We start from the raw sequence: 18,449 nt of genomic DNA, 5'->3' as shown, positions 1-18,449 counted from the left end.
GAGAAAACAGTCTGCAGATTCATGAGCAAAAGAAATGTTGGGCTGGGCACGGTGGCTTATGCCTGTAATCCCAGTACTTTGGGAGACCAAGGTGGGTGGATCAGTTGAGGTCAGGAGTTTGAGACCAGCCTGGCCAACATGATGAAACCCTGTCTCTACTAAAAATTAGGTGGGTGTGGTGGTGCACGCCTATAATCCCTGCTACTCCGGTGGCTCAGGCAGGAGAATCACTTGAACCTGGGAGGCGGACGTTTGCAGTGAGCCAAGATCGCACCACTGAACTCCAGCCTGGGTGATGAGGTGAGACTCTGTCTCAAAAAAACAAAACAAAAAGTTTTTTGAGAGAAATGTCATTTTTTGTTTGTTTTTGAGACAGGTCTCACTGTTGCCCACGCTGGAGTGCGGTAGGATCACAGCTCACTGAAGTCTCGACCTCCTGGCTCAATCGATCCTCCCACCGCAGCCTCCCAAATAGCTGGGAGAAATGTCCTGTTTTTAACGAATTTGTCTTCCTTTTTCTCTTGTTTTAATATCTAGTGATCTAGTAAATGTGGATGATATCTTTTGACTATCAACTATGAAACTTGTATGAGATATATACATCTTTCCTTCCTTCATCCTCAGGCTTTCTGGTTTTGATGGTGACACTGTGGCTTTTGTACTTCTGGTGGTTTCCTTTATACTGTTAAACCTCTTTCTTTTTTATTAAACCAACTTAGTGTGCATTAACCAGTGAACGAGGGAAAGGAACTCACAAGCTTCTTTCTGTGACCCTGATTATTGTTTAATAGTGTTTGTACACTGACAAGATACATAGTATCCACCTTCTGTACCCATGATGTCCACCTTTGTGCTTGGACAAGAGCATGCAGGGTAGGACATTTCTGAGCCTTGCTTTTTCCCCTGGGAGTTTTTTGTTTTTTAAGAGATAGGATCTCTTGCTGTCTCACCCAGGCTAGAGTGCAGTGGTGTGTTCATAGCTCACTGTAGCCTCAAACTCCTGGGCTCAAGCTATCCTCTTGCCTCAGCCTCCCGAGTAGGTAGGACAAGCATGCACCACCATGCCTGACTAGGTTTTGTGTGTGTGTGTGTGTGTGTGTGTGTGTGTGTGTGTGTGTGTGTTTTGTAGAAATGGAGGTGTCTCACCATGTTGCCTGGGCTGGTCCTCAAGCAATCCTCCTGCCTTCCTGCCTCAGCCTCTGATTCACTGGTATTAAGTTGTGAGTCACCACACCCAGCTCTACGTTTCAGCCCTTCTTACACATGGCTCCACTGGAGAGGTGTGAGGCCACCCCTGTCTTTCCCTTAGAAGTGACTGCTTTTTCTCTTTTTTTAAATTTGTTTTTATGTTTCTTTGTTTTGGGGGATTTTGTACTTTTTTTTTTTTAATTTCCTTTAAGACTGCTTTGTATCAGACTCCTTAGGAATTCTACTTCATTCTTTTTTTTAATTGAAAATTTTAAATTTTGAAATAATTGTTTTAAATTAATAAATAGCATTCAGCTCCTTTTTGCTTTTATAATTCATACTTAACATTTAGTAATTTTTCTAGGAAAAGTCTTAGTGTTGAATTTTTTTTTCCTGAATCTTTTTTCTTAATCCTTCTACAGCATGGTGTGTAATTTCTAATTGATTGCAGATTCAGCTCCCCCCTCCCCCATTATTTTGGAAAAACTTATCTTCTGTTAGCTTTAGTTTTGTGTTGGTATCTTGGGTATCTTTTTTTTTTTTTTTTTAGCTCTGATATGCATTTTATATTTTTTAATATTCCATTTTTATCTCATGTTTGAGCTGTTTTTATTAACTTCTATCACTCAAAAATCCAAATGGGGAATCTTCACCTTGGGTTATATTTTCCCCCAGGATTGAATAATTATCTGTATTTGTGTGCTACATTCTTTTATTGCTGCTGTTTTCTAATTTCAAAATGTTTGGATAGATACTAATTTCAAAATGTTTTTTTCTCTCTTATTCATGCTTAGGCAGACACAGCTTTTCCCAGATCTTGGCCTGCACAAGTGTTATAGGTAAATTCTCGCCGGCTCCTTTCCCTCCATATCTGAGCATTGTCTGCTTCCCCAGGAGCTGCAGCTCCAGGGTGGAGTACTGCCTTCTCTCAGCTTTCCTATACCTGAACCGGAAAGGAGAGGGGCTCAGACAAGGCTGTGTGTGGCTCTGCCTGACAGGTAGCCTCTGCTGTGCTGTGGCTTTCATGAGTGTCCTAGACTAGGGTTCTCCTCCCCAGTAGGGGAGGAGAAGGAAAGGTCATGGCAATATGTAGCTTTGGGCAAGGGCAGGAGGCACTTGCCCCATTCACGCAATTTGAAGGGCGGCACAAAACTTGGTAATTAAATAATATTTTAATGCAGTATTTTAAAAAAAACAAAAAATGTTTTATTAAAAAAAAAAAACCATGATGAATAAAAGATGAGCATTCTAAATACAGGATCTGTCAAGGGGTGACTAGGGTGCGGCGGGGCTGGCAGAGCCAGGGGCAGATTCACCACCTTCTCCTGCAGTCTGTGGTTGGTATTTATGTCCTCATGCTTAAAAGTTCATATTCCGTGAATCCCATCTATGTGAGGGTTTTGCATTCATAGTATTCATAGCATTCATAGTAAGAACTGAAATATTTATTTTATTTATTTTTTTTTTTTTGAGACAGGGTCTCTGTTGCTGAGGCTGGAGTGCAGTGGCGCAGTCATGGCTCACTGCAACCTCAACCTCCCAGGCTCAAGCCATCCTCCCACCTCAGCCTCCCAAGAAGCTGGGACTACAGGTGCATGCCACCATGCCTGGCTAATTTTTGTGGGGTTTTTTTTTGTGGTGGTGGTGGTGTTTTCTCTTAGAGACAAGGTTTCATCATGTTCCCCAGCCTGCTCTCAAACTCCTGGGCTCAAGTGACTCACCCACCTTGAAATCTTTATTTTTATTAAAATAATAGCACAGCAATGTTAAAAGTTCTCTATAAAAGGAAGAAATTCATCTACCATCACACCATCCCAGCTATCCAAGCTGTTTTCATTTGGCCAAGCTCCCTTTGAGACCATTACCTCTGAGTGTTATATTCACGTATTTGTCATCATAGCAGAAACAGAATTTACAATTTTCCCACTCAACATTGTATAGTAACGAAGTTTTTTGTTTTTTGGTTTTTTTTTTTTGAGACGGAGTTTTGCTCTGTTGCCCAGACTGGAGTGCAGTGGTGCAGTCTTGGCTCACTGCAACTTCCACCTCCTGGATTCAAGTGATTCTCCTGCCTCAGCCTCCCAAGTAGCTGGAATTACAGGTATCTGCCACCTCATCTGGCTAATTTTTTTTTTTTTTTTTTTTTTTGAGACAGAGTCTCGCTCTGTCGCCCAGGCTGGAGTGTAGTGGCCGGATCTCAGCTCACTGCAAGCTCCGCCTCCCGGGTTCACGCCATTCTCCGGCCTCAGCCTCCCGAGTAGCTGGGACTACAGGCACCCACCACCTCGCCCGGCTAGTTTTTTGTATTTTTTTAGTAGAGACAGGGTTTCACCGTGTTAGCCAGGATGGTCTCCATCTCCTGACCTCGTGATCCACCCGTCTCGGCTGGCTAATTTTTTATATTTTTAGTAGAGACAGGGTTCCACCATGTTGGCCAGGCTGGTCTTGAACTCCTGAGCTCGTGATCCATCTGCCTCGGCCTCCCAAAGTGCTGGGATTACAGGCGTAAGCCACTGTGCCCAGCCTGTAATGAAGTTTTTATATTGCTGCCTGGTCTCTGCGTTTTGCGTTTTAGTGGCTGTGTAATACTCCCATCCTTTTGCTGTGCCATAATTCTAATTAACAGATTGATGTAGTGAAGACAGTAGGGCTGGACCAGGCATGGCTCTGTTACTCACACATGCCTGAGACCAATCTCTGCCTCACTATCTTTATCTCCTAGGAGCATCTGCTGCTACCCACGGCTCTGGCTGCCCTGTTTGTATGCATAGCCCTGCCCTGCTCTCCCACCCTCCCTGGATGGTCATGGTCTTTTGGACCAGAGGTGGGCGTCTGACCCAGGTCACCATTGACCAGGTTGGCAAATCAGATCCTCTCAGCAGAGACTGGATGATTTGATAGCTGAGGCATTAATAGTGCAGCAGCCACAGTGAATTGCAAGAATGTGTGCTAGTGAAGTTTCTACACTTGCCCTGGGTATTTGACCTCCTAAGTTTTGATATTCAGATTGTCCTTGAATTCTGAGAGCTCTGGATTCCTATGATAAACTTTTCCCTAGGGCTACTTTGAAGAGGTTTCTGCAGGCGGTCTGATCCTCTCACTCTAACTTTTCCTGATCTCTGCTTATCCATCTATGTGAGGGAGTGAGACGAAGCACATGTGTAAAGTCCCCAGCACCGACCGGGCCTGTATCTGTGCCCTATATTTGAGTTATTTTAAGTTATCCACAATTATCAATAATGTTGAAATGAGCAGTTTTGCTTCCTTAAGATTAGTCCTTCGGTGTCGATTTCTTTTTTTTTTTTTTTTTGAGACAGAATCTCACTCTGTTGCCCAGGCTGGAGTGCAATGGTGCAATCTTGTCTCACTGCAGCCTCTACCTCCCGAGCTTAATCAATCCTCCCACCTCAGCCTCCCTCCCAAGTAGCTGGGACTACAGGCATTGTCCTGCTTGTCTCAGGTCCTACTTTTTCCTGTGTCCCTGATTATTGTTTCATCCCAGCTACTCAGGAGGCTGAGGTGGGAGGATCTCTTGAACCTGAGAGATAGAGGCTGCAGTGAGCTGTGATTATGTCACTGCACTCTAGCCTGAGGGACAGAGTGAGACCCTGGCTGCAAAAAAAAAAAAAAAAAAAAAATGTTTTCAGGCTTTATTTCTCCTATTGGTATAAGGGAAAGAAGTTGAACTCAACTCTGAATACAGTGAAGACAATTGGGGATGTATAGCAGAAGAGCAGAGTGAGGGGGTCCGTGGGTGGAGAATTACTAACAGGAACTTGATTAGATAGCAAGGGCAAGGGGATTCTTATTAACTGGCTTAGGATTGTTACTAATGCTGGGCTCAGCTGTGCAAGGTCAAGGCCTAGCTGAGAAGATGGCTCAGAGGAGCCCAACTAAAGTTTCTAAGGAGGGGTCTTTGTCAGTTCTAGGGCTTTGCATGTGAATGCTCTTTACTGAAAATAGAAATTAACCCTTGACTGTGCAATCTGATGGCCAACGTTTTCCTATCCTAGGCTGTGAGGTACCTTGTTGACCAGATAGGGTGAGGCCAGGGCTTGGAGCTGAAAAGCATTTTCAGCAGGCAAAGATCAAGCTCTTCACATAGACTTGCAGTAGGAATCCTTTGGGATAGAAGTTGACAAATATTCTCTTCTTCACCAGGCTCCAGTGAGGCTCCTTGAAGAAGCCTTGACTTTCAGTGTCCGTTCTTATGGGGCTTGAGTTGCCCGTTTTAGCAAGAATCCTGTTAATCAATTTATTGAGAAATTCTTACCCCTGATATCTAATCACTTTTAATATCTGATCAAATTCTCCATCCTCTACCCCACCCCCAGGTGATATCTGATCACCCAGGCCTGCCTGCAGCATAATCCTCTTAGGTCTGTTTAACCGGAGTCCATCCTACTCCTGACGTTTCCTTTTAGTCATTTTCCATCTACTGCCCCCCATCCTGCTCCTTGGCTGGCGTAAAAACCTGTTTGTGCATGCTGTATTCAGGATTGAGCCCACTTCTGTACTGAGGTCTCTTTCCCCTTATTGCAATACTTCCTGATTTAAATCTGTTCTTACTGCTATAACTACCGTCAGACTCTGATTTTCTTTGACTAAGTCTGAGAGGGAAAGTTCCGAAGAATAGGAGTGGCTAAGTTAGCTACGGAGAAGTTCCTCTGGGGCCAGGGAGCAGAGAGGAAGACAATGATAATTACGATGAAGATCATGTTTTTGATGTCAAAAAGTACAACACTTCCCATTACGCACTGCATGTGAGCCTCACACCTGCCCTGCAATGGAGGAGTAGATAGTTTACAGGTGAGTGAGCCCAGAGAGGAGGGGACTTGCCAGTGATCACTAGGCCAGCGAGTGCCTTTACTACTTCATAAGACCCCTATCAAGCAAAGTAGAATTGTTCATTCTCTCCACCATACAACCAAAGCACAGCTTGGAAAAGTGATTTGGCTAGAACCTTTCTCCAAAGCTATCTGTAGTGGTTATCATCTCCTGAAGGAAAGTCAATTTAAAAATTAAAGGATGTACCCGCTAGGGGGCAGCAGAGACCAGCTGTGCCTCATGGCCTTCCCCACCATGTCTGGCTCTCATTTGCCGCTGATCCTTCCGCGAGAATTCTTCAGCTATTATTTTAATTAACAGACTGCTCAGTCTGTGCTTGTGAAATATCTGTGAAAATCTGCATGCACCTCTCTCTCTGAATTTCTCTTGGAAATCCAAGGGATTACCTCATCCATGTGTACTGTTCTAGTATTAATTTACTTCATCCTCCTAGCAAGCAGCCCTATGCGGTAGATACTGTCATCTGTCATCCCCATTTTGCACACAAGGAAACTGAGGCACATAGACATTCATTATTTTCTCCACGGTCATGCTGCAAGGCAGTGACAAAGCCAGGATTTTTTTTTTTTTTTTTTTTAAGACAGAGCCTTGCTTTGTCACCCAGACTGGAGTGCAATGGCACCATCTCGGCTCACTGCAACTTCTGCCTCCCGGGTTCAAGCGATTCTCCTGCCTCAGCCTCCTGAGTAGCTGGGATTACAGGCACCCGCCACCACACCTGGCTAATTTTTGTGTTTTTAGTGGAGACGGGTTTTCACCATGTTGGCCAGGCTGATCTCGAGCTCCTGACCTCAACTGATCCGCCCGCCTCTGCCTCCCAAAGCGCTGGGATTACAGGCGTGAGCCACTGTGCCCGGCCTCAAACCCAGGATTTAAATTCAGGCAGGCAAACTTCAAAATCGACACCAGCCACCGTAAGCTGCCTGGGAGCGGGGCTGCTCCCATTCTCTGGAGCTCTTCTCAGACCCATGTGCCAAGTGTTGGTACAAGCATTTCCCATGTAAGTGCTGAACACGAATAAGTTTCGGGAAGTGTGCAGGCAGTGGAGATAAAGATAGCAAGGCAGGAAAGGTCCCTGCCCTCTTGGTATTGACAGGTTGAATATTAAAAGATACGCAATGTCTTTTAGCATCGAATGTGCCTACTGTATGCAGGCTCTGGACCTCCTTACCTAACTGTGACATGCTACCCACTGTGTGCAGGTCTTTACATACTTTATTTCATTTACTCTCATTTTGTTTTCAGTTAGGGTCTCACTCTGTTGCTCACACTGGAGTACGCTGGCACAATCTCAGCTCACTGCAGCCTCGACCTCTGGACTCAAGTGATCCTCCCACCTCAATCTTCTGGGTAGCTGGGACCACAGGTGTGCACCCTCACACCCAGCTAATTTTTTAATATTTTTTGTAGAGACTGGGTCTCCCTATGTTGCCCTGGCTGGTCTTGAACTCCCGGGTTCAAGCAGTCCTCCCACCTGGGCCTCCCGAAGTGTTGAGATTACAGGTGTGAGCCACTGTGCCTGACCTCACTTACCCTTCAAAACCCCACAGGGTTGGTATTAGTTAACATTTAATATGAGGCCCTTTGAAGCATAGTTCTGGAGTTGGACTTCCCAGTTCTGCATTTTATTAGCTGTATCATCTTGGACAAGTTATTTAAGGACTTCACTCATCTGGGCCTGTAGGTGCTAATAAAAGCTCCCATTTCAGAGAAGTGTTATAAGGATTAAATGAGCAAGTCCCTGTGAAGCACTTAACAGCTTTCTTTTTTATTTATTTTATTTTTAAAGTAAAGAGGTGGGGTCTCACTATGTTGCCTTGGCTGGTCTTCAACTCCTGAGCTCAAGCGATCCTCCCACCTTGGCCCTCCAAAGGAGTACAGGCGTGAGCCACTGTGCCTGGCCAACACAGCTTTCAGTACATGCTAACTATTATCATGTGTGTGTGTGTTTTGTGCTTCAGATGAAGTTGGAAGCTTCTAGGGGTTAAGCCCCTTTCCCAGAGTCACAGCTAGGAAGAGGCAGGACAAGATCCCACCTGGGCTGTTTTCTTTTGGAGGCACTGCTGTTTTCACTGTGGCTTAACACTCCAAGGGAGGGACTGGGATGGAATTCTACATGGGCCACAGAGGATTGTGCCAGAAGGAGAATGGTCACCTGCCCAGTGCAGGGTATGCCAGAGCAGAGCAGGTCAGCTTCCTTCCAGGCAGAAACATCTGCTGTTCCCACCACCTTGGTGCTCTCCTCCCAGATACATGCATGGCTGAGGACCTGCTCTCAGGTGAGATGGCTTGCCCTGAAAGGGGCAGAGCTGCCAGAGTCCCCGGGGGTCTGCAGGAGACTACAGTTTGGCCATGCTGCTTGCTGGTACAAGGAAATTTTTGGTAGGCAGATTTCAGGAGGTCCCACCCAAGTGTCACAAGCCAGAAACTTGAGATGCTGGACCCCATTCCACTTGATCCAGCATCTGGGAAAACCTGAGCCTGCAGTTGGGGCCACTTGGTCAACTCTCCATAGATCTTGTTGAATCAGCTTAAACCTGGACTTGTCAAATTCTGGATCTGAGCAGGCCAACTTGCAATTTTAAATCCTTCGAGCACTATTCCCTGGCAGACCTAGGGCAATTTTTGTTTTCTCCAGAGAAGTCTGCCGAAGTTTCTGAGGTGAAGTTTCCAAGCTGATGAATTGGAAGCCAGGACTTGGCAGCTCTCAGCCAAGGAGGGTTGCAGCCGGTGGAATGTAAGGAATGCCCAGGGACATCTGGTCTGCCTTGCATCTGTTCTTCAGGCCAGCCCGCATTCTTCCTGTGGGAGAGAGCTTCAGCCATAGGCCTAGAAACACTGGGGCCCCTTTGATCATGCCTCCTACCTCAGCCCCAAGTTGGATGACATTGAATGCCATACTTGCTTTACCTGGGCCTCACCTCTTCTATAAACAGGGTGCCAAGTCCTGCCAGGCCTGGGATTTACGTGCCAGGGTCTGGAAGAAACAAGACAATAGGGATCGTTATTCTAATGCAAAGGAGGTCCCTGACTCCCTTAGGATAGAACCTTCCTTACAAATTCTCTGAGATCCTTGCTCTAAATTAAAACTCCCTGAGGGCTCCTACTTCTTTTTTTTCTTTCTTTTTTTTTTTTTTTTTTTTTTTTTTTTTGGCGGAGGGGGCGGGATGGAATTTCACTCTTGTTGCCCAGGCTGGGCTACAATGGTGCGATGTCCGCTCACCGCAACCTCCGCCTCCTGGGTTCAAGTGATTCTCCAGCCTCAGCCTCCCGAGTACCTGGGATTACAGGCATGCACCACCATGCCCAGCTCATTTTGTATTTTTAGTAGAAATGGGGGTTTCTTCATGTTGGTCAGGCTGGTCTCAAACTCCTGACCTCAGGTGATTCGCCCACTTCAGCCTCCCAAAGTGCTAGGATTACAGGAGTGAGCCACTGCACCTGGCCAAGGGCTCTGACTTCTAGTTTTAAAATCAATGTATGCCCTGAGTGCATCGCCTCAATGGGCCTCAGTTGGAGTGGGCCAGCATTTCCCAGAGGAATTTAACCAGGGGAACTGCCCAATGAGGAGGAGTTTGCCACTTCAAGCCAGTTCTTTGGGCCTTTGAGATGCAGAATCAGGAGGAAGGGAAAAGGTGCAAAGGCTCTGGAGCAGAGAGGCAGCAGGGTGTGGAAGAAGAGGGCCTGAATCAAATACACCCACCCACAGTGTACAGTGGCAACTGTGCAAGGTGCTGGTAGCCTGCAACAGAGATTTTCCAAGGGAGGCTGGAGAAAAGCTTCCTGGAGCAGGTGGCCACTAGCTGAGATTTGAGCAGGCATGAGTGGACACAGAGGCAGTCTGGAAGCTGGGACAGTGGCACAGCAGGAGGGGGTGGGAGCTTGGTTGGTGTGTGTGTGTGAATACACCTCTAATATGGGGAGCACCGGGCCCATTATGCTCACAGGTCTTTCTGTCTGTAATACTGTATGACTTTCAGAAACCAAAGGGCCTCTGCCACTGACTCTGCAAATGTGTAGTTTGTTATTACAAACCCTTTGTAAATATTATTTTGATGAAGTTTAATAGTTCATCAAATGAGACTGTAATTTATTTGGTCATTTCTGTGTAGATGAACATTTAGGTTATTTGAACCTATCAAGTCATTATAAATAATGCCACAATGAGCATCTTTATACCCATGCTCTATTTCCTTAGGCTAAATTCCCAGATATGTATGTAATTAATAGGTCCAAAAAATGATGATTCTTTTAAAGTTCTTGATTGGTAATGCTAAGTATTTTCTAAAATGGTTATTACTAATTTTCAAAAACTTTATCATGGAAATATCTTAAATGTACCCACAAAAAAATAGAGTGGGTCACCATTTCTTGTAACCCAGCTCTATCTAATTATCAACATTTTAATCATTTTTAATCTTTATTTTGGGGAGGAGGATATACCTCTATTTAGCCAATTTGTTTTTTCTTTTCTTTTTTTTTTTATTATACTTTAAGTTCTAGGGTACATGTGCACAACGTGCAGATTTGTTACATAAGTATACATGTGCCATGTTGGTTTGCTGCACCCATCAACTCGTCATTTACATTAGGTATTTCTCCTAATGCTATCCCTCCCCCAGCCCGCCACCCCACAACAGGCCCCGGTGTGTGATGTTCCCCTCCCTGTGTCCATGTGTTCTCATTGTTCAGCTCCCACTTATGAGTGAGAACATGCAATGTTTGGTTTTCTGTCCTTGTGATATTTTGCTGAGAGTGATGGTTTCCAGCTTCATCCATGTCCCTGCAAAGGACATGAACTCATCCTTTTTTATGGCTGCATAGTATTCCATGGTGTATATGTGCCACATTTTCTTTATCCAGCCTCTTATTCATGGACACTTGGGTTGGTTGCAAGTCTTTGCTATTGTAAATAGTGCCACAGTAAACATACATGTGCATGTGTCTTTATGGTAACATGATTTATAATCCTTTGGGTATATACCCAGTAATGGGATTGCTGGGTCAAATGGTTTTTCTAGTTCTAGATCCTTGAGGAATTGCCACACCGTCTACAATGATTGAACTAATTTACACTCCCACCAACAGTGTAAAAGCATTCCTGTTTCTCCACATCTTCTCCAGTGTCTGTTGTTTCCTGACTTCTTAATTGCCATTCTAACTGGCATGAGATGGTATCTCATTGTGGTTTTGATTTGCATTTCTCTGATGACCAGTGATGATGAGCATTTTTTTATATGTCTGTTGGCTGCATAAATGTCTTCTTTTGAGAAGTGTTTGTTCATATCCTTTGCCTACTTTTTGATGGGGTCATTTTTTTCTTATAAATTTGTTTCTTTGTAGATTCTAGATATTAGCCCTTTGTCAGATGGATAGATTGCAAAAACTTTCTCCCATTCTGTAGGTTGCCTGTTCACTCTGATGGTAGTTTCTTTTGCTGTGCAGAAGCTTTTTAGTTTAATTAGATCCCATTTGTCAATTTTGGCTTTTGTTGCCATTGCTTTTGGTGTTTTAGTCATGAAGTCTTTGCCCATGCCTATGTCCTGATTGGTATTGCCTAGGTTTTCTTGTAGGGTTTTTATGGGTTTAGGTCTTACATTTAAGTCTTTAATCCATCTTGAGTTAATTTTTGCATAAAGTGTAAGGAAGGGATCCAGTTTCAGCTTTCTACATATGGCTAGCCAGTTTTCCCAGCACCATTTACTAAATAGGGAATCCTTTCCCCATTGCTTATTTTTGTCAGGTGTGTCAAAGATCAGATGGTTGTAGATGTGTGGTATTATTTCTGAGGTCTCTGTTCTGTTTCATTGGTCTATGTATCTGTTTTGGTAACAGTGCCATGCTGTTTTGGTTACTGCAGCTTGTAGTATAGTTTGAAGTCAGGTAGCATGATGCCTCCAGCTTTGTTCTTTTTGTTTAGGATTGTCGTAGCCATGCGGGCTCTTTTTTGGTTCCATATGAAATTTAAAGTAGTTTTTTCCAGTTCCATGAAGAAAGTCAGTGGTAGTTTGATGGGGATAGCATTGAATCTATAAATTACTTTGGGCAGTATGGCCATTTTCATGATGTTGATTCTTCCTATCCATGAGCATGGTATGTTCTTCCATTTGTTTGTGTCCTCTTTTATTTTGTTGAGCAGTGGTTTGTAGTTCTCCTTGAAGAGGTCCTTCACATCCCTTGTAAGTTGGATTCCTAGGTATTTTATTCTCTTTGTAGTAAGTGTGAATGGGAGTTCACTCATGATTTGGCTCTCCGTTTGTCTGTTCTTGGTGTATGGGAATGCTTGTGATTTTTGCACATTAATTTTGTATCCTGAGACTTTGCTGAAGTTGCTTATCAGCTTAAGGAGATTCTGGGCTGAGACGATGGGGTTTTCTAAGTATACAATCATGTCATCTGCAAACAGGGACAATTTGACTTCCTCTTTTCCTAATTGAATAGCCTTTATTTCTTTCTTTTGCCTGCTGCCCTGGCCAGAACTTCCAATGCTATGTTGAATAAGAGTGGCGAGAGAGGGCATCCTTGTCTTGTGTCAGTTTTCAGAGGGAATGCTTCCAGTTTTTGTCCATTCAGTATGATATTGGCTGTGGGTTTGTCATAAATAGCTCTTATAATTTTGAGATACGTTCCATCAATATAGTTTATTGAGAGTTTTTAGCATGAAAGGCTGGTGAATTTTGTCAAAGGCCTTTTCCGCATCTATTGAGATAATCATGTGGTTTTTGTCGTTGGTTCTGTTTATGTGATGGATTACATTTATTGATTTGCGTATGTTGAACCAGCCTTGCCTCCCAGGGATGAAGCCAACTTGTTCGTGGTGGATAAGCTTTCTGATATGCTGCTGGATTCGTTTTGGCAGTATTTTATTAAGGATTTTCGCATCAATCTTCATCAGGGATATTGGCCTAAAATTCTCTTTTATTGTTGTGTCTCTGCCAGCCCTTTGGTATCAGGATGATGCTGGCCTCATAAAATGAGTTAGGGAGGATTCCCTCTTTTTGTATTGATTGGAATAGTTTCAGAAGGAATGGTACCAGCTCCTCTTTGTACCTCTGGTAGAATTCACCTGTGAATCTGTCTGGTCCTGGACTTGTTTTGGTTGGTAAGCTATTAATTATTGCCTCAATTTCAGAACCTGTTTGAATATTCAGAGATTCAGAGATTCAACTTCTTCCTGGTTTAGTCTTGGGAGGGTGTATGAGTACAGGAATTTATCCATTTCTTCTAGATTTTCTAGTTTATTTTCATAGAGGTGTCTATAGTATTCTCTGATGGTAGTTTGTATTTCTGTGGGATTGGTGGTGATATCCACTTTATCATTTGTTATTGCGTCTATTTGATTCTCCTCTCTTTTCTTCTTTATTAGTCTTGCTAGCGGTCTATTTTGTTGATCTTTTCAAAAACCCAGCTCCTGGATTCATTGATTTTTTGAAGGATTTTTTGTGTCTGTATCTCCTTCAGTTCTGCTCTGATCTTAGTTATTTCTTGCCTTCTGCTAGCTTTTGAATTTGTTTGCTCTTGCTTCTCTAGTTCTTTTAATTGTGATGTTAGGTGTCAATTTAAGATCTTTCCTGCTTTCTCTTATGAGAGCACACTGCTTTAAATGTGTCCCAGAGATTCTGGTATGTTATGTCTTTGTTCTCATTGGTTTCAAAGAACATCTTTATTTCTGCCTTCTACCCAGTAGTCATTCAGGAGCAGGTTGTTCAGTTTCCTTGTAGTTACACAGTTCTGAGTGAGTTTCTTAATCCTGAGTTCTAATTTGATTGCACTGTGGTCTGAGAGACAGTTTCTTGTGGTTTCTGTTCTTTTACATTTGCTGAGGGGTGTTCTACTTTGAATTATGTGGTCAGTTTTAGAATGAATAAGTGCGATGCGGTGCTGAGGAAAATGTATATTCTGTTGATTTGGGGTGGGAAGTTCTGTAGATGTCTATTAGGTTCGCTTGGTCCAGAGCTGAGTTCAAGTACTGGATATCCTGTTAATTTTCTGTCTCGATCTGTCTAATATTGACAGTGAGGTGTTTAAGTCTCCCATTATTATTGTGTGGGAGTCTAAGTCTTTTTGTAGGTCTCTAAGAACTTGTTTTATGAATCTGGGTGCTCCTGTATTGGGTGCATATATATTTAGGATACTTAGCTCTTCTTGTTGAATTGATCCCTTTACCATTACGTAATGGCCTTTGTCTCTTTTGATCTTTGTTGGTTTAAAGTTTATTTTATCAGAGACCAGGATTGCAACCCCTGCTCTTTTTTGCTTTCCGTTTGCTTGGTAGATCTTCCTCCATCCCTTTATTTTGAGTCTATATGCATCTTTGCACATGACATGGGTCTCCTGAATACAGCACGCTGATGAGTCTTGACTCTTTATCCAATTGCCGGTCTGTATCTTTTAATTGGGGCATTTAGCCCATTTACATTTAAGATTAATATTGTTATGTGTGAATTCGATCCTGTCATTATGATGCTAGCTGATTATTTTGCCCATTGATGGATGCAGTTTCTTCCTAGCATGGATGGTCTTTACAATTTGGCATGTTTTTGCAGTGGCTGGTACTGGTTGTTCCTTTCCAAGTTTAGTGCTTCCTTCAGAAGTTCTTGTAAGGCAGGCCTGGTGGTGGCAAAATCTCTCAACATTTGCTTGTCTGTAATGTTTTTTCTTTCATCTTCTTTGTGATGGTATATTTAGCCAATATCTGATTGTTGACTACTTAGGTTGTTTTACAGTTTTCATCATCATATAACATGCTGCAGTGAATATCTTTGTCACAAATTCTTGTGCATTTCTGTAGCTCTTTCTTTAGGATAAATTCTTTGACAGAATTTTGGAGCCAAAGCCTGAATATATTTTGCAGTCATTTTTACATAGTACTAAATTGCTTTATAGAAAATTTGTACCAAATTATTCTTCTATCCTCATTGTCTAAGAGCATTCATTTCTTCTGTCTTTTATGGTTCTTTTTACTATTTTCTAATTTACTAGGTGGATAATATCATCTCACTGTTGTTTCAATTTGCATTTTATAATTACCAACAAGGTTTAGTTTTTAAATGTATCTTTTGCCATTTTGCCATTTATATTTTTTCTTATGTAAATTGGCCCCCTTTTGTTGTTTTTCTTTTCTTTCTTCCTTTTTTTTTTTTTATTTTTTATTTTTTGGTTTCTTACTGCTTTGTAAGAGCCTCTCATATGTAAAAACAGAATCTCAGCAGGAAGCAGATGGCATGTTAAGGAGCATTTAATGGCAGGATTGTTTGCAAATTGTGTGCATACAGTTTAGGGACCCCAACAAAGAGTAGTGCAGTAGCCCTGGGCTTGCAAAAGTGAGGGCCAGTTACCACCCCTAAGCCTGGATGCTGAGAGAGAGGGCAATTACTGGGACCAGGAAAGGACTCCTGACCAATGCTCTCATCTTTCTTAGAGAGAGACAGTCAACTCACAGAGACACGGTAAAAAGGGAGACAGTGGCATGAATTCCCTAAGCCAGCACTTTCCTTCCTCCCTTCCATCTGTTGACGATGCTGCCAATTGGCCAAACCCAACAGGGAGCCAGAGGGCCAGGCAACAGCTGCTGGACACGTCTTGGCCTCTTGGGGCCTATACAGGGCAGGGAAGGATGTAGAATTGATCTGGAGGCAAACAGAAGATGACTAGACATCCAAAGATAATAATTTCTTTTCTGGGATATGTATTTTAAACTCATTTCCTCAGTTTATTTACTGTCAATATTGTTTAGAGTTTCAATAATTTTATGTAGGCATATCAACCAATTTTGATGATTTTTCCTTTGATGTTTTGTTTAAGAAAGCATTCCTGATCCCCAACATTGTGTCATTATTCAACCATATATCGAGTGTTTTCCCTCTAGAATATGAAGGAGAAATAATTATTTAAAAGATGCAAATAAGTAGAATTTCATTTTAACAGCTTAATTCTTTCTTTCCAAGGGAGTGTAAGTCCTTGCACTCTTTCTTCCCACTTTGTGTAATTGGTTGGTTGAATGTGCTGATCTTGAAAGGTACAAACTGGGAAGGAGTTTTATTTTTTTCTCCATGCTGTTTTTTTTTTTTTTTTTCTTTTTGACACAGGATGTTCTCTGTCACCCAGGCTGAAGTACAGTGGTACAATCGCAGTTCACTTCAGACTTGACTTCCCTGAGCTCAGGTGATCTTCCCACCTCAGCCTCCTGAGTAGCTGGAACTACAGGCGGGTGCCACCACACCCAACTAATTTTTGTGTTTTTTGTAGAGATGGGGTTTTTCCACGTTGCCCTGGATGGCCTTGAACTCCTGGGCTCAAGCGATCTGCCCACCTTGGCCTCCCAAAGTGCTGGGATTACAGGTGTGAGCCACCATGCCTGGACTCAGTGCTATCTTAAACCTTCTTTGTTGACTCAGTCTTCTGCCAGTGATGAGCTGGCTGGGACCAGCTGGTGAAAACCAATTGTTAAATAGGAATTTTACAAGCTGGTTGTGAAACCATTGCAGCTGAAAATCAGCTGTGATGGGAGAATTTACACTATGGGCATCAACAAATACTACAAACAGGGCTTCTCCCACCCACCACCCCCCTACCCCTGCTTTCAATCGAGTTTACCTGCACACCACTGCTCTTACCCACTTCTTTTTGAGCACCTCCAGGAGAGAATGGGGACATTAGCTATTCTTCTGTCTTCCACTTTGCTTTTTCTCTCCACTTCTCCCATCTCTTCCTATTCCTGCTGACTTCTGCAGGGGCACATAAGTGGGGGGATTGGAAGAAGAGGGGTTAAAAGTCTTTAATAGGCCAGGCACGGTGGCTCACGCCTGTAATCCCAGCACTTTGGGAGGCCGAGGCGGGTGGATCACGAGGTCAGGAGATCGAGACCATCCTGGCTAACACAGTGAAACCCCGTCTCTACTAAAAAAACAAAAAATTAGCTGGGCGTGATGGCGGGCACCTGTAGTCCCAGCTACTCAAGAGGCTGAGGCAGGAGAATGGCGTGAGCCCAGGAGGCGGAGCTTGCAGTGAGCCGAGATCGTGCCACTGCACTCCAGCCTGGGTGACAGAGCGAGACTCTGTCTCAAAAAAAAAAAAAAAAAGAAAAAGAAAATCTTTAATAATTTGTGTTATGGTAGAAAGAGGGTTTGTAAGTGTCCTTTGTTATGGCAGGTGTCATTTATTGGCTGTTTGGCATGTTTGGAGAATATTCCAAGATCTCCCTTACCAACTTTGATCTGAGCAAGACATTTTCCAGCTGAATACTGGTGAAACCCCTTGGAGTTACCCTATATCCTCTTTCTTTTTTTTCTCTTTTTTTTTTTTTTTTGAGACAGAGTCTTGCTTTGTCGCCCAGGCTGGAGTGCAGTGGCCGGATCTCAGCTCACTGCAAGCTCCACCTCCCGGGTTTAGGCCATTCTCCTGCCTCAGCCTCCCGAGTAGCTGGGACTACAGGTGCCCGCCACCTCAGCCAGCTAGTTTTTTGTATTTTTTTTTTAGTAGAGACGGGGTTTCACCGTGTTCGCCAGGATGGTCTCGATCTCCTGACCTCGGGATCCGCCCGTCTCGGCCTCCCAAAGTGCTGGGATTACAGGCTTGAGCCACCATGCCCAGCCCCTATATCCTCTTTCTATCAGGAACCCCTTCACCTAAGCAGGCAGCCACTTCCAACAGGGCCCTTTCAAACTAGCTCACAGTAGGGCTGCACTAATTTCCATAGTGTACATTTGACTCATGGGAAGCCTCACACATCCTTGCCCAGCCAAAAGGAGTGAGTACCCTGACCCAGAGGCTGCCCTTCATCCTTCCAGGCACTGCAGCAGCTCCAGCCTACATCTACCTTTGGTCATCTCTGGGCAAGAGGCACCTTCAACCTCTACCCTCCCACATGACAGGCATGCAAGGCAGGCTCTCCAGAAAACTGTCTCCCCCAGCTCCAACAGCAGCTGGATGACCTGTGAGTTTTAGGCACTCAGAAAGTGTCCAGCTGAGAAGTAAAATATCAGTCTCTTCCTTTTGTAAATCTCTGCAATCTCCCCAAGAGGGGTTCTCTTGGAACCTCTCACTGGGCTTACAGGATGCACCCTTTGAGAGAAGGGAAACCCAATAGCACATGGACTTGTTTGTAAATTTCCTTCAGGGCATCTCCCCTTCAGTGACTCTCCAGCCTTCTCTTCCTTAGCCTGGAGGTGGGTCACCACTTCTTACCAAGTCCTTCACAGCTGCTCTAGGAGCTTTTCCACAGAACATGGCGGTAACTGTCATCTATTGCCTCAGCAATTCCCATTACATAAACTGACACATCAAGGACCTTGAAAAGACCATCCTGCTCCCAACCTGATCACATTGAAGACAGACTGCAATTGCGAGGCCTCTGCAGATTGTTTATACTGCTACAGGGTAGTGACCCCTGAGAGACAGTTCTTTGCTCAGCA

The sequence above is a fragment of the Piliocolobus tephrosceles genome, chromosome 6 (assembly GCF_002776525.5).
Source record: "Piliocolobus tephrosceles isolate RC106 chromosome 6, ASM277652v3, whole genome shotgun sequence".
NCBI lineage: Eukaryota > Metazoa > Chordata > Mammalia > Primates > Cercopithecidae > Piliocolobus > Piliocolobus tephrosceles.
Note: the sequence above shows the minus strand (reverse complement) of the source record.